Raw genomic sequence first — 12,474 nt, 5'->3', positions numbered from 1 at the left:
GACTGATTTCCCTTTGATATTTCAGGCTATAAAGTTTCCAGTGGAGGGGTATCCAGCCATTTTCTGCTTCATTCCTGCTTTTTATTATTTGCACATAAATTATTTGTCCCGATGTTGCAAGTATTTTAAAATACTCCAGCTTTAAGAATTGTATCTCTACATCATCTAATCAAATTATATTCTCGGCGGCACTTATCTGGCCCCGGTATCACTCAAAAGTATTCCACCCTATGATTTCTTTGACGTCAATTGGGAAGTCATCGAGGACAACATGTCATGTGCACTCCAATCCGTGCAACTGCGCCTGTATTATATACAATGTTTTGCGTACTCCGTGAGTCACGCCGATAATAGCCACTCGATATCTACTGTTCATTAGCATATCTGTGCTAAGAAAATTTTCTTTTGTAATCGAAATCTCTGCATCTCTGTCCGCATGAAAAGTCGCCTTTTCATTCTATAACTGTGGTTCCAGTAACTGGACCAATGGTGGCATTTGCACTGTACCAGAGAGTTCTATAGATATTTTGGGAAGCTGCTCTATTTCTTCATTACACTCTGAAAGCTTGGGTTCGTTACTCTCTACATGTGCGTCCAGCACCTTTATCCAATTACTCTTTCTGCAGGCTCTCCTGCCTTTCCTTGTGCGCCTCCCCCCCTTCCATTGTGTAGGAGTGTCTTCGCACTCTGCAGCATTGCGTTCTATACTTTCCCGCACTGCCTAAATACTCGGGCTGTTGATGAGCGATTCTGCCTCCACTATTTTTTGTTGGCGTGGGTATTATTAATGGGTTGGTTATACTTCTTGTTTCGTCGTCTCTCTTTTTCCTCCCTGTCTTGCTTGCATGAGCGACAGTCTCTCGCATAGTGTCCTGGCTTCTGACAATAATTGCAATTCCCCTTTAGTTCTTCTCCGTTATCCCTTGAAGCCTTCTTGTTGTTTATTACCGCTAGTAGCTTTTGGCATTCCTCGACTGAATGCCTGGTTCGGCCGTCACAGTATACACAACGTTTTTAGTTTGCTGCTGCTACTCCTTATGCCGCATTGCTAATTTCCGTAATTTTTTCTTCTTTTCTCACCAGGTTTACTAGTGATCCCTACTCGGTTGTTGTCTTACTGTATGTGGGCAGTGCGGTTACAGATATTGCGTGCCGCAAGCTAATGTCACTCTTGATTTTTAATGCTTTTATAATTGCTTCCCCTAGTGTTCCCGAGTTAAAGCTTTCCATTATCTTACTAAAGGTTGGGAGTAATCCATATATAAATTATTTTACCACCTCAGATTCCAAGTTTGCTTTCAGCATCTGTTTTCAAATTGGGGAAAAGTATGGATTTGAATCGTACAACATTATAATATATTATATAATTGTTGTACTCATCCGCCGTAGTCGTCTATTGCTTCGCTGTCTTGATGTGTTACTATTTTTAATTTCGCCATGAGCGAGTCTGCGTTGTTAATGCTACAGTACCTATTTAAGAGCTCTCTAATGAACCTCTCAATTGTTCTAAGCTGCGTCAATCTTGGTGCGGAATGTTCCATTGCTTTTCCTTTTAGTCTATTCGCGAGGGTGCCTAAAAAAAAAATTCGTTCTCCGGTCCTATAGTTTGTGCAACCATCCGCACCATTCTCTCGAACAACGGTAGGTTGATTGGGTCCCCGTCGAAGTACGGAATGTTGCCCATGATACGGCTGAGCGTCGGCAGAATGTTTTATTGCGCGTTCTATGGTCTGCGTAAGTGGTTATAGTTATGTGTAGCGTGTGTATCTTCTGTATATTGGGGCACGGTAGGTGCTATATCACACCGTAGTCCGGCAATGTGTATAGTTATCAGTTAGTGGTGGTATCGTTACCATAAATGCAGCTTCTTTCATTTTTTCAAGTTCCTCTCCCATATTTTTTATTCTGTCCCATAGCTGTAGATTATATAAGTCTTCTATTCCAGGGTTTTTTGACTCTTTATATTCGTAACAGGGTACAACGCAAGTTGGCAACTCCGGTTTCCCTGGCATGCCCCATTGTGTCCATAACATATTTATTTTATCTCTTCAGCTCTTCTCGCATTTCGCTCGCTGACTCATCCACCAAAAAGAAGACCCGCTTCTTTGTTCACACGTGCTGTGTTTACGTCTGTGTCACCAGATATATCCTTGTGATCCTTACCTATCGGTGGTGAATTCCAAATGGTCTTTGTGACCTCCTTGTAAGGGACATTCACCTCCTCTGGTTTCTTTAGCTTCGCTCTAATTTTTGAAAATAAGCCCATCACTATTGCTTTAATCTTTTTGTTTAGGGCATCTAGTTTTTTACACCCTTCTGGTTCAAGCTCTAATTCCAACATTTGTTTCGTCACACTTTACCTTAGCTGATTTTTACTGGGCCCTGGCCTGTACATTTCAGTTATTATATTATTACCCAGGCCTTCGTTGTCGCTTTCTGACTCATGGGTCATATCGCTAAAATGAATCATTTTTCTTTCCTACTTTATATATATATATATATATATATATATATATATATATATATATATATATATCGTAAGTAGAATATTTTTTTTTGTTTATGCTAGATCTTATGTATTCTCCTATAGTTGTGGAGCTGCAATTTTGCCCTGTATTCTTGTTTAGTGGTAAATGAAGAGAAATTTTTTTGGAAAATCTGTCGTCTATTGTCGTTAAAAAAAATGATAATAAAAATAGTAATAAATTTTTTTAGCCGATATGGATGTAAGTTGTAATTTCTGGATGTTTCCTGTGTCTTTACCAAGCCTAGTAATAAAATCCCTTTGATTTGCGTTTGTTGTGCAAAAATTTTCCTAGTCCACTGCTTGTTTAAGTCTGTTATCTCGCGTGATTTTTTTTCGGGGTTTTTTAACAAAAAAAGAAAACACTAAAAAGAGGAGCAAACGAAATAATAAATACATATCAAAAATTAAAATTTCTCACGACCTAATCTTCGCCTACTAAGTGCCTTCCCTATCTTGCCTCGGGGTAAGGGATAACATTAATTTTATTATAAATGTACTTGCGTGCTCACCGATATGCACACCTATGAGAACACAATTTTAAAGACCATTTCCCTTTAGCGCTCAGCGCTTGTCTCCTTGACCCTGTGATTATCTGCGATTGCTATCCTGGTTCTGTCAGCTTCTGAACTGCTGTCACCGCTGCTTATAGAATAGGACCAGAACTGTCGTCTTTGGTTGGATCCTTGGCTTCTCGATTTTTAATCGTTGTGTTCTCACGGCACTGTACTATGTGTGTTTCTCAGCAGAATTTTTTAAAACACGTCAAATAAAATTAAAAAATATTTTCAACTCTTACCATACCCAACACCTAGCACCAAAACTGTTACGTGGGAAAGAGATTGGTAAGGAGGTGCATCGTGAGAATGATCAATACTCATTGTTTCTTATTCAACTCTTATTCAACTTATTTCCTTGAACACTTTTATTCAAAATACCACATTTATAAGGCAAAGTCGCGCGTGTATTCCTGTTCCAGGCTCGTAGTGATATTCCGTAGTAATCGCTCGTCGTCTTAATTCGGTAACGCTCGAGTCTCTTGGTAATGCCCGACCCTCTTGATAGCGCTCAACTGCTGAATGCCAAGAGCGCGAATAAATCTCCGAATGTGCGAATGCCCGACTGTCGCTATTTGAGGCTCACTGCGCCTTATATTACCATGTTCCTCTTCTGTCAATGCCTTCTTACTAAAGTAGCTGTTACTAGAGAGAGTCAATATGATATGTCATTAATTATCATGGATAAATATATGTATTGTTTCCATGTTCTGGTACTTTGTTTTCATCAAATTTTAAAGTATTTAGGAGTACATGACAAATAAGTCGTTGAATCTTATTATCCTTCATAGATTTACCTTTATGTTTAATTTCATTACTTTAAAAAGAAGTAAAACTAAAGAGATTATTATTCTATATTTTAAGTTCTCTCTAAAATTATCATTAATTAATATTCTTAAAAAATTTTCTTGTATTTACTTATAGAACTTAAACAACAGTTTAATTTCTTTGTGGCAACAGTTAGATTTCTTTATTACTTTTTACTAAAACATTACAGAACAATGTTCACATTAATAATTCATTTTACCATAAAAAATAGATTCTACGAAGATATGATCTTCGTTTCGTATATCAATACAACCAGTTGTTATATTTTTATGATTTATAGTCACTGTCAGAACTTCTTTCAACTTTTTCTTTTCTGGTTTCCATGAAGCGAATGAAAAATATTGTGATTTTATAAAAATTTTCACTATTGAAACCTAATATTTCAAATTAACTCGACTCAATAATGTCACCTGAAAATAAAGTTATTATTAAATCATTTGATAAAATACCATAACGTATGATAGTAAATATTTTCTTAAATAAAATTCTCATAATAATTTAATTTATTAATAATATTTGTAACAATCTTTATACACGTTTTATGTAAAAAAATTATTACTGTTTAAAAATACTGAATAAGTTTTAAATAATTCTTTGCCATTCTTTAAAATTAGATTTTTATCTGTATTATCAACGGTTTTTAAATTTTTTACAGTTATTTATAGTATTATTTAAACTACTATCATTTTTCGTTTACTTTCTACCAACAGATACTTGAATTTATCATTTAATAATTGAACTTGGCCATTCCAATATATCATAATGACATGAATCTATGTTTTTAGTAAGAAGTAAAGTTAATTTTAAACGACACTTTGAATTACCAAATACATTATTATTCATTATTTTGGGTATTAAAAAATATTTTTATGTAAACGTCAGATAATTCCAACTGCTGCTCCGTAAGAACCATTTTTCAATATTTTAGTGCAGCAATAAATTCTATTTTTAACTTTATTGTATTATTAACTAGCGGCCACCCTCCCGTTACGGCTTCGCCCGAGACTCACTAAATGAAACACCGTAGTGTGTTGACATGTAATGTGACACGTTTTGAATAAGAACTTTTACATCTGTTTCTGATACTCCTCAGAACAAAAATCTTTTCATTAAAAACGTTTTTGTTCAAAATCCATACAGTTTATTCGATCAAGTAAAAAGCTGTAAAAAGTAAAAAAAAATATAAGTATGCTAAAAATTATCATGCATTCCGTATGCCATTAAATAATTTTTGGTTCAAAAGACCAATGATTTGCAGTTTCTCCCGTATAATCTATAATTAGGGCTATTTTTTAGAGCTGTTAAAATAAATAATAACAAAAAGTTTTCATTATTTGAAAAAAGTTTAATATCGAGAGGGTAATATAGGGTCGTCTGTCACTGAGGTTCCCAGCCTTGCAATAAGCAATTCCGTTCATGACGTCTGCTAGTGAATGACTGACTTGGTTTAATAGTGGCCGGCTTTACATAGTCTTTTAGTCAACGAATCGTTTCTGGAAATGGTAGTAAAAATGTGTTTGTTGGCAAGGTAATTTAAACTTAGGTGGCCCTTAAAAGAACCAATGAGATTAATGGTTTAGTAGGAAACGTTAATACTTAAAGTGGCCCTGAAAAAGGACAGAGGTGAAACTTACAGTTATTCCTTATCATTATTCTTGATGATGGAGAGTTGGATGCGGGTAGCTTGACTTTTATCCTTGGAGTCTCTGTGTACAGAGATCGTACCAGAGAGAGGTATGCCACTGACCAAAGAATATCTCGTCTCCAGATTTTTCTCAGGATAACTAACCGCTCATCATTTGTCGGGAAAGTGGGCCTGGAGAATACCTTCTCTCTAGGTATGCTGTTAGGACGACCACTAAGAAGGAGGCCGTTGTGGCTGTCCATACTCTTCAGGGCTGTCTTTCCTGGCTTGCATTTAAAGTTAAAAATTCTCTTACAGCACCAGGCTGGACGGTTTAATGGCCACAAAACTCTGAAGTGTTGGAGCAGGTTGAACTCTGGCTAGACACATCTCCTGGTACTTATCCTACCAGAGACGTTGACGTTCTGAACGCCTTTTTTCCGTAGCACTCAGTTATCTTAATGATCTGGAGTAAAAACCGATTTATTTCGCTTGCTCATGAAAGAAGAGTGTCATCGGTAGCCGGAATGCCCAGCTGCACGACTAATAACTCTGTTCTAGGTGTACTGCTGATGAACGACTACGATAATACAATTGATTCAATAATTATAATTTTCGATGGGGCACGTTATAACCACTCTTGACCATCTTTGATTGCGGGTGGCTTCAATTGAACCTCGACGCCAACTAGCGGATCCTACTGAACTAAAGCGCAAAGCTTGCTTATTTTAGAAAAACTGTGAGCTTGTTTATCGCTATTGTTATAAACTTTTTCAAGAAAAAAACTATGCAAAAACTACCTTGGAATTATCAAGAATCAGTATGCAAAATTTCAGCAAAAATGATTCAGTAGTTCTCGTGGTTAGCGATTACAGTTTAACGACTTTGCTTTATGTATAAGTAAGATATCCAACACTCAAAGTCTTATATATTTTTTATTACTGAAAATATCTTTAACTATCAAAGATCAAGCTCTCATATACAAACTTTTATCACCGTATGAAAAAAGCAAACTAAGTTATGAAAAAAGAGTTACCATCACCTAGCACACGAATTATTAAACAACTCATAATAACAAAAAATGCTTTCTCCTCATCAACTTCAAAATTAAAATGTTTTTTTAGTTACTTTCAAAATACATCATATGATTTCAGGAGAAAGATTGAAGATTAAGAAAAATTTTAAGTACAGTAATTTATGAATTTTTATTATTTATTTTAGCATGATTCTGATTTTTGTGGCGCCGCGATCTAAGTATGGTCATTGTACATGTTGCTGCCAAGAATACAGGAAGTTAAAAAATTAATAACTTAAACAGTATAAACAATATATCATGGCATAATACAGTATAAACAATGTCTCTTTAGGAAGTTCATTACACATGGGTTTTTTTGACAGATATTATTCAAGCATTAATAGTATACTAAAAATACCGTAAGAAATACACAAAAAAAATTGCAGATTATTGAACTGTACTCTCATTCAAATATTTAATTTAAAAAATTTGCAATTTAATATGTAACCTTATGGAAAAATTACTTAAAATGACATTCAGAAGACCTGTATGATCCCCTTAATTTTTTTTTGTATAAAAAATTACTTTTAGATAAACTTGTTTCGTTTTCAAATAAAACTTTTTTTTTTTTTCTTTTTTCTTTAATGATACATGAAAGAAAGGGTCAAGGACGTGTAAAAGCGTATATATAAGCTGATCCAGATAAGAAAAATAATTTCCAGCCTTGTTGCATATATCTGCGTTCCTCCCACCTCTCTGAATTTTGTTCTCAATCACAAAGGAAATTTTGTGAAAGAAGAAAACGTAATAAAAATCAATTATCGGCGTTGGCTCAATGGTAAGCATGCTTGTTATTGATACAACGCTGTTCTAGGGGTCGTGGGTTTGATTTCCGGTCAATGCAGATTTTTTCAAAAACTGTTTTTATCGGAAAAAGTTCCTATGTAACCCCGGCTGTTTCAGGGCGGGTTTTTCCGTGGAATTTTCCTTCAGAGTAATTCCAGAATTTTTTCCTTGCCCCACAGGTCTTCGAGCTGGGGTGAGTGCGAAACAGTGTTTGGAGGTAGGGATTAGCGGATCCAATGCGTCTGGTAGGGATTGCTGGCCTTACCGGCGAGAAGTGGTCCCTGAAAGATGGGGCTTCTCCGAGGACGCTAACTAGCCTGGATCTGATGCTTTGCCAGAGAGCGCCAGTTTAACCAACAAGGAGTGGACGTCTTGAAATATGGAGTCCTCTCCGAGGAAGGGCTACACAGTGGCGAGTGGACCCGATCCACCGTTGGTGTAGAGAGTGTCAGCTTAACTGGCAAGGTGCTTCAACGGAGATACTTCGCACTGTGCCCATGGACTAGGTATAACATCAGTGAAAGGGTTGGAAAATGGGTGTGGCAATACACCCACACACATAGATGGTGAGTGGGTGGCCCCGGCGACTTGGCCTAAGAACTGTCGCGGTAATACGGTAAAAAAAAAAAAAATTACTCATTACTTCATAATACGTGCACATGTTCGAAGACAATACATATGTACATACGTATGCATGAGCGTAATATGTGTATACTCATTTATACAAGCCAATGTATTATATGCTTTGTTGCGTGGAGACACAGTCAATCCAACAAGGATTGCCTGGTCCAAGTTATAAAAAAAATACAATTATTAGTGGAAACGCAAAAGGGCTTACAAAAAATAAAATTTAAATTTAAAAGTAAGAAATAAATAAGATAAAATTAGACAAATTATCAGCAAATTAAAAAAACATAAATGTGATGAACGGACAAATAAAATTAATAAGTCATGTAATAATAAGTCTAATTACTTTATTATCTGAAATGAGCAAAAAAAAGGGGAGGAAGGGGGGGTCAATCCAATTAAATAAAGGAAAATTTATATGAAAAAACGGTGGCATAAAAAACCCAGATTTGTTAAAGCGAATCAGAGTGAATACAATTAAAGAATAAATTAGGCAAATTATAATATTATTAAATGGCACACTGGTGAGCATTCGTTGTGTTAGTACGTAAATGAGAGTGTGTACAGGAGGACCTGGTGGTAACGACTCCCAGTGCATGTGAATTTAAGGCGAGTGGTGAAGGAGTGATCTCCTCTGCGAACCAACAAGCCCTGTGCGATTGCACAAGTCAGCACAAAACTTGTGAAAGCGGGCTGACGCCCGGAAGATGTAAAATACAACCACCTGCTATAACTCAACGATGATGGTTGTTGTGAATAGCGTGTTCAGGTGAGGACTCTGATTCTGGAGTGAGAGACGGGATGAAGCAGATGAAATGTGATGTGACGATAGCAGAATGACAATGTGCACTGAGTAGGGTGTAATAGACGTGTAGTATGTACGATATTTCGTGACGTGATTGAATCCGGATGGGTGGAGAGAACACGATGTCAAGATGATGGTATGAACGTATGGAAGAGATGCGAGACCAATGATGAGAATTCGTGGAACAGATGATACAAATGATAAAGTGTTTATGGACGTGCTTGAAAGAAGATCATGAAAATTAATGATTTATGTAGTTAAAGTCGATAAGAGAGAGAGAGAGAGAAACCTAGAAATGTAAAACGAGCAAATCGTTAAGATGTGACAGGATAGACGTGCAGGAAGGTGAAGGCTGATAAGAAAAAATAATTATGATAAAAGGCGATTTCGAGTAGACGAGGGTTCATTCTAAAAAGAGCAAGGTGGAGGTTTGAGATGTAGGTGAGGATGAGTAAAAAATTTACCAATGAGCGATAAACTAAAGAGTTGACGCAAGAGATGTAGAGATGCACCACAAGCATGAAGTGTGATTAGTGATAAATACAGAAAGCTAAAAAAGGTCGGGTAATAAAATAATTATGTGAAGGAGAATGTTATGAAGGTTAATTTGACACTTAATGTCAAAGATAAAATATAAATAAAATATAAGGAAAAGACTTAGCATCTCGACAACGATGCCTTGAATCCTGGCTCGATGATAGTATCAGAAATCTCCTGCAGATGTTCCAACTGTAAGCGGTAAAATTCAAGCACTAAGCAATAGTATATTACGTACCTACTCCAGAAAGTTGGGCTATTACTAACAGCGCTATATCATCGGCCTTGCCTTCGGCTCAACTGATAATCCGTGGTCAATAGTAATCCCGCTTTTTGGCCGTGGTACGTATACTTTTTTTCCTTACACCTCCACCGAAAGTTCGACACAGAAATTTATATGATTTCTAATATTCATAGTACTCATATTCATGATTCGTGTTACCTCTACCTCTGTACTGTATGAAGTGGCCACGCTCCTGTGATAGTCTTGTCTACTTGAGTACTGAAATGAGTTAGTAGCTATCCAAATTATTTACTGTTTTTAAAATAAGTAATCTAAATTATGGCATCTATATAATTATGTGGGTCGTGATAATACATATGATAACATGCATATCTTTTCATTATACATGTTTTGAATAATGAATAATAAAGTTTATTACACGATAATACAGGTATTTCTTAAGCTGGAAATTCTGTAAATTATGCGTTTTGTTATGAAAATATTTTTTTTTAATTTTACCACAACAGATATTGAGAAGTGAGAAAAAATTTATTAAAGAACTTAAAAAATTTACGTCCGATGTAGGCTTATTATTATTTTTTAATAAATTGATTTGGAGATCTTGACAAGCGATTATTAAATAATCAAATTGATTTTTCAGCAGGAACCCTAAATATTTACGTAAAAGAAAATGTTACTTCAATTTTTTTTTTATAAATAATTGAGTTTTCTGCGAAGGCTACTAAACGATTTGTAGAATAATTGTTAATCACAACTAATAAATTTGTTTAAGGAAAAGAGTAAGGTAATTAAACTCGCAATTAAATATTAAGGACGTTCGGTAGAGATAGATCCCTGTGATAAATCTTTTTGAAATTTTAACCAGACGTTCTTATTGTTGTTGTTGTTTGTTTACGCCGGAAACGTAACATGACGATCAGTCTTTTTGGGCTGAGTGCTTGGAACTGGAGTTGGTTCGTCAACAGCCTGGGAAGGTGTTTCTCGTTATTGATGGTCGGCTTGCTGGGGCATATTTGCACCTGGTGTAATGGGCTGGACTAGTTGGTTAGCTGGGCTCGGTTCTGCTGCTTCCAGGTAGGCAGGCTTCAGCTGGTCAACAAAGACTACCTTCACCTGGCCGTTGACTTCAATGATGAACGTGCGTTGTTCCGTGCACCGGATGAGAGGTAATACGCCTATAATAATTGACTACGCCTAAAAAGCGGCGAAGTTATGTGGTAGTGCTGGGCTTGTTGTACGTCTTGATGGCGTCAATTTTTGTTGGCGGCGGTTGGACGCCTCCTGCCGAGACTTGATAAGCAAGGTATATGACCTTGGCCTGGCCAAAAAAGCATTTTACTTCATGAACATGAAGGGTCCTCGTGGTTGCTGGAGACGACGATAATCTTACTAATATATAAAGCAAAAGCGCTAAAACCGTTGTAATCGCTAACCGCGAAAACTACTGAACCGATTTTGCTGAAATTTTGCATACCGATTCTTGACACTTCCTAGATGATTTCAGTATGGTTTTTATCTCAAAAAATTTAATAACAATAGCAATAAACAAGCTCAAAGTTTTGCAAAAATACGCCTGCTTTTCACTGTAATTCAGTAGGATCCGCTAGGTGGCGTCGAGGTGAAATTTAAGCCACCCGCAATCAATGATAGTGAAGAGTGGTTATAAGTTGCCCCGCCGAGTCGCCGCTTTTCGTAGTCGTTTTTCGGCAGTCCTATAAGAACGAAGGTGTTTGTCGTGAAGCTGGGCATCCCGGCTACCGCTAACACTTTTTGTTCATGGACAAGCGAAATACATCGGCTGTTACCCCGAATCGCCAAAATAACCGAGTGCCACGGAAAAATAGGCGTTCGAAGCATCAACGTCTCAGGCGAAATACCAGGAGACGTCCGGCCAGAGCTCAACCTGCTTCACCAACACTACCAGGTTTGGAAGCCCTTCTTCCATCCAACCTGGTCCTAGAAGAGCAAGCCAAGCAGAACAACCATGAGGAGCGTGAGCAGACATTTCGGCTGGAAGGTTTACCAGCCTCCTCCTCAAAAGTTGATCGCAAGAGGAACTCTACGAAGAAGATATTCTTCAGGCCCACTACCCTGACTAACAGTCAGCAGATCGTAATCCGGGGAACGACCCGGAAACGAGATATTGTTCGGCTATCTACATACCTTCCTCTAGCGCGTTCACCTTTTGCAGGGACTCCAAGGGCAAGGACGAAGCAACCTCGGGTCCAGATACCCGAGCTCCACGATCCCCGTCGACTGAGCAAAGTTAAGCGGCCAATATTTGCCGTTTATCGAACGCCCGATAAAGCGTGTCAATTAATTGACCCTCACCAGCTCTCCATCGTTAGTAAAAAAAAAAATGGAGATAAAAATCGGCCCTTTTCAGGGCCATCAATAAATTTTACCGTAAAGTAACTTTCAATCTCATCGGTCTTTTTAAGAGCCATTAAACGTTGAACTACTTTTCCAAAAATAGATCTGCCCTTTGCGGGGAGACATCGAGAGCAGAGCTGTTTGTCGTGAGTCTGGGAACCCCAGCCACCGACGACTTTCTGCACTCAAATTACATAGGCCAGAAATTACTTTTCCTCCAAGATTAGCATTAAGCTAACTTGGTCAGTCACATTGGCCCTTTTCAGGGCCATTAAACGTTGAACCACTTTGCCAAAAATAATCTTATTTGTACTTTTGGACAAATGTCTTTAAACGAATTGCAACGATTCGTCCAACAGGGATCTATTTAAAGACAGCTTATTCCAAAACTAAGTCAGTCATTTACTGGCAGACATCGAGAGCAGAGCTGTTAGTCGTGAGTCTGGGAACCCCGGCCACCGACGACTTTTTGCACTCGAATTACACAGGCCAGA

At 37.4% G+C, this 12,474-nt stretch overlaps 1 protein-coding gene across 1 annotated transcript in view; it reads left to right on the top strand.

Moving 5' to 3' along the window:
• LOC106636737 (uncharacterized) overlaps positions 1–12,474 on the top strand; it is a 111,897-nt gene that overhangs the window by 65,044 nt on the left and 34,379 nt on the right. The window lies entirely within an intron of this gene.

The sequence above is a fragment of the Copidosoma floridanum genome, unplaced genomic scaffold (genome assembly GCF_036245765.1).
Source record: "Copidosoma floridanum isolate Cflo_tuat_1 unplaced genomic scaffold, Cflo_Japanese_pri ptg000026l, whole genome shotgun sequence".
In the NCBI taxonomy this organism is placed as follows: Eukaryota; Metazoa; Arthropoda; class Insecta; order Hymenoptera; family Encyrtidae; genus Copidosoma; species Copidosoma floridanum.
Note: the sequence above shows the minus strand (reverse complement) of the source record. Positions and strands in the feature narration are given on the sequence as shown.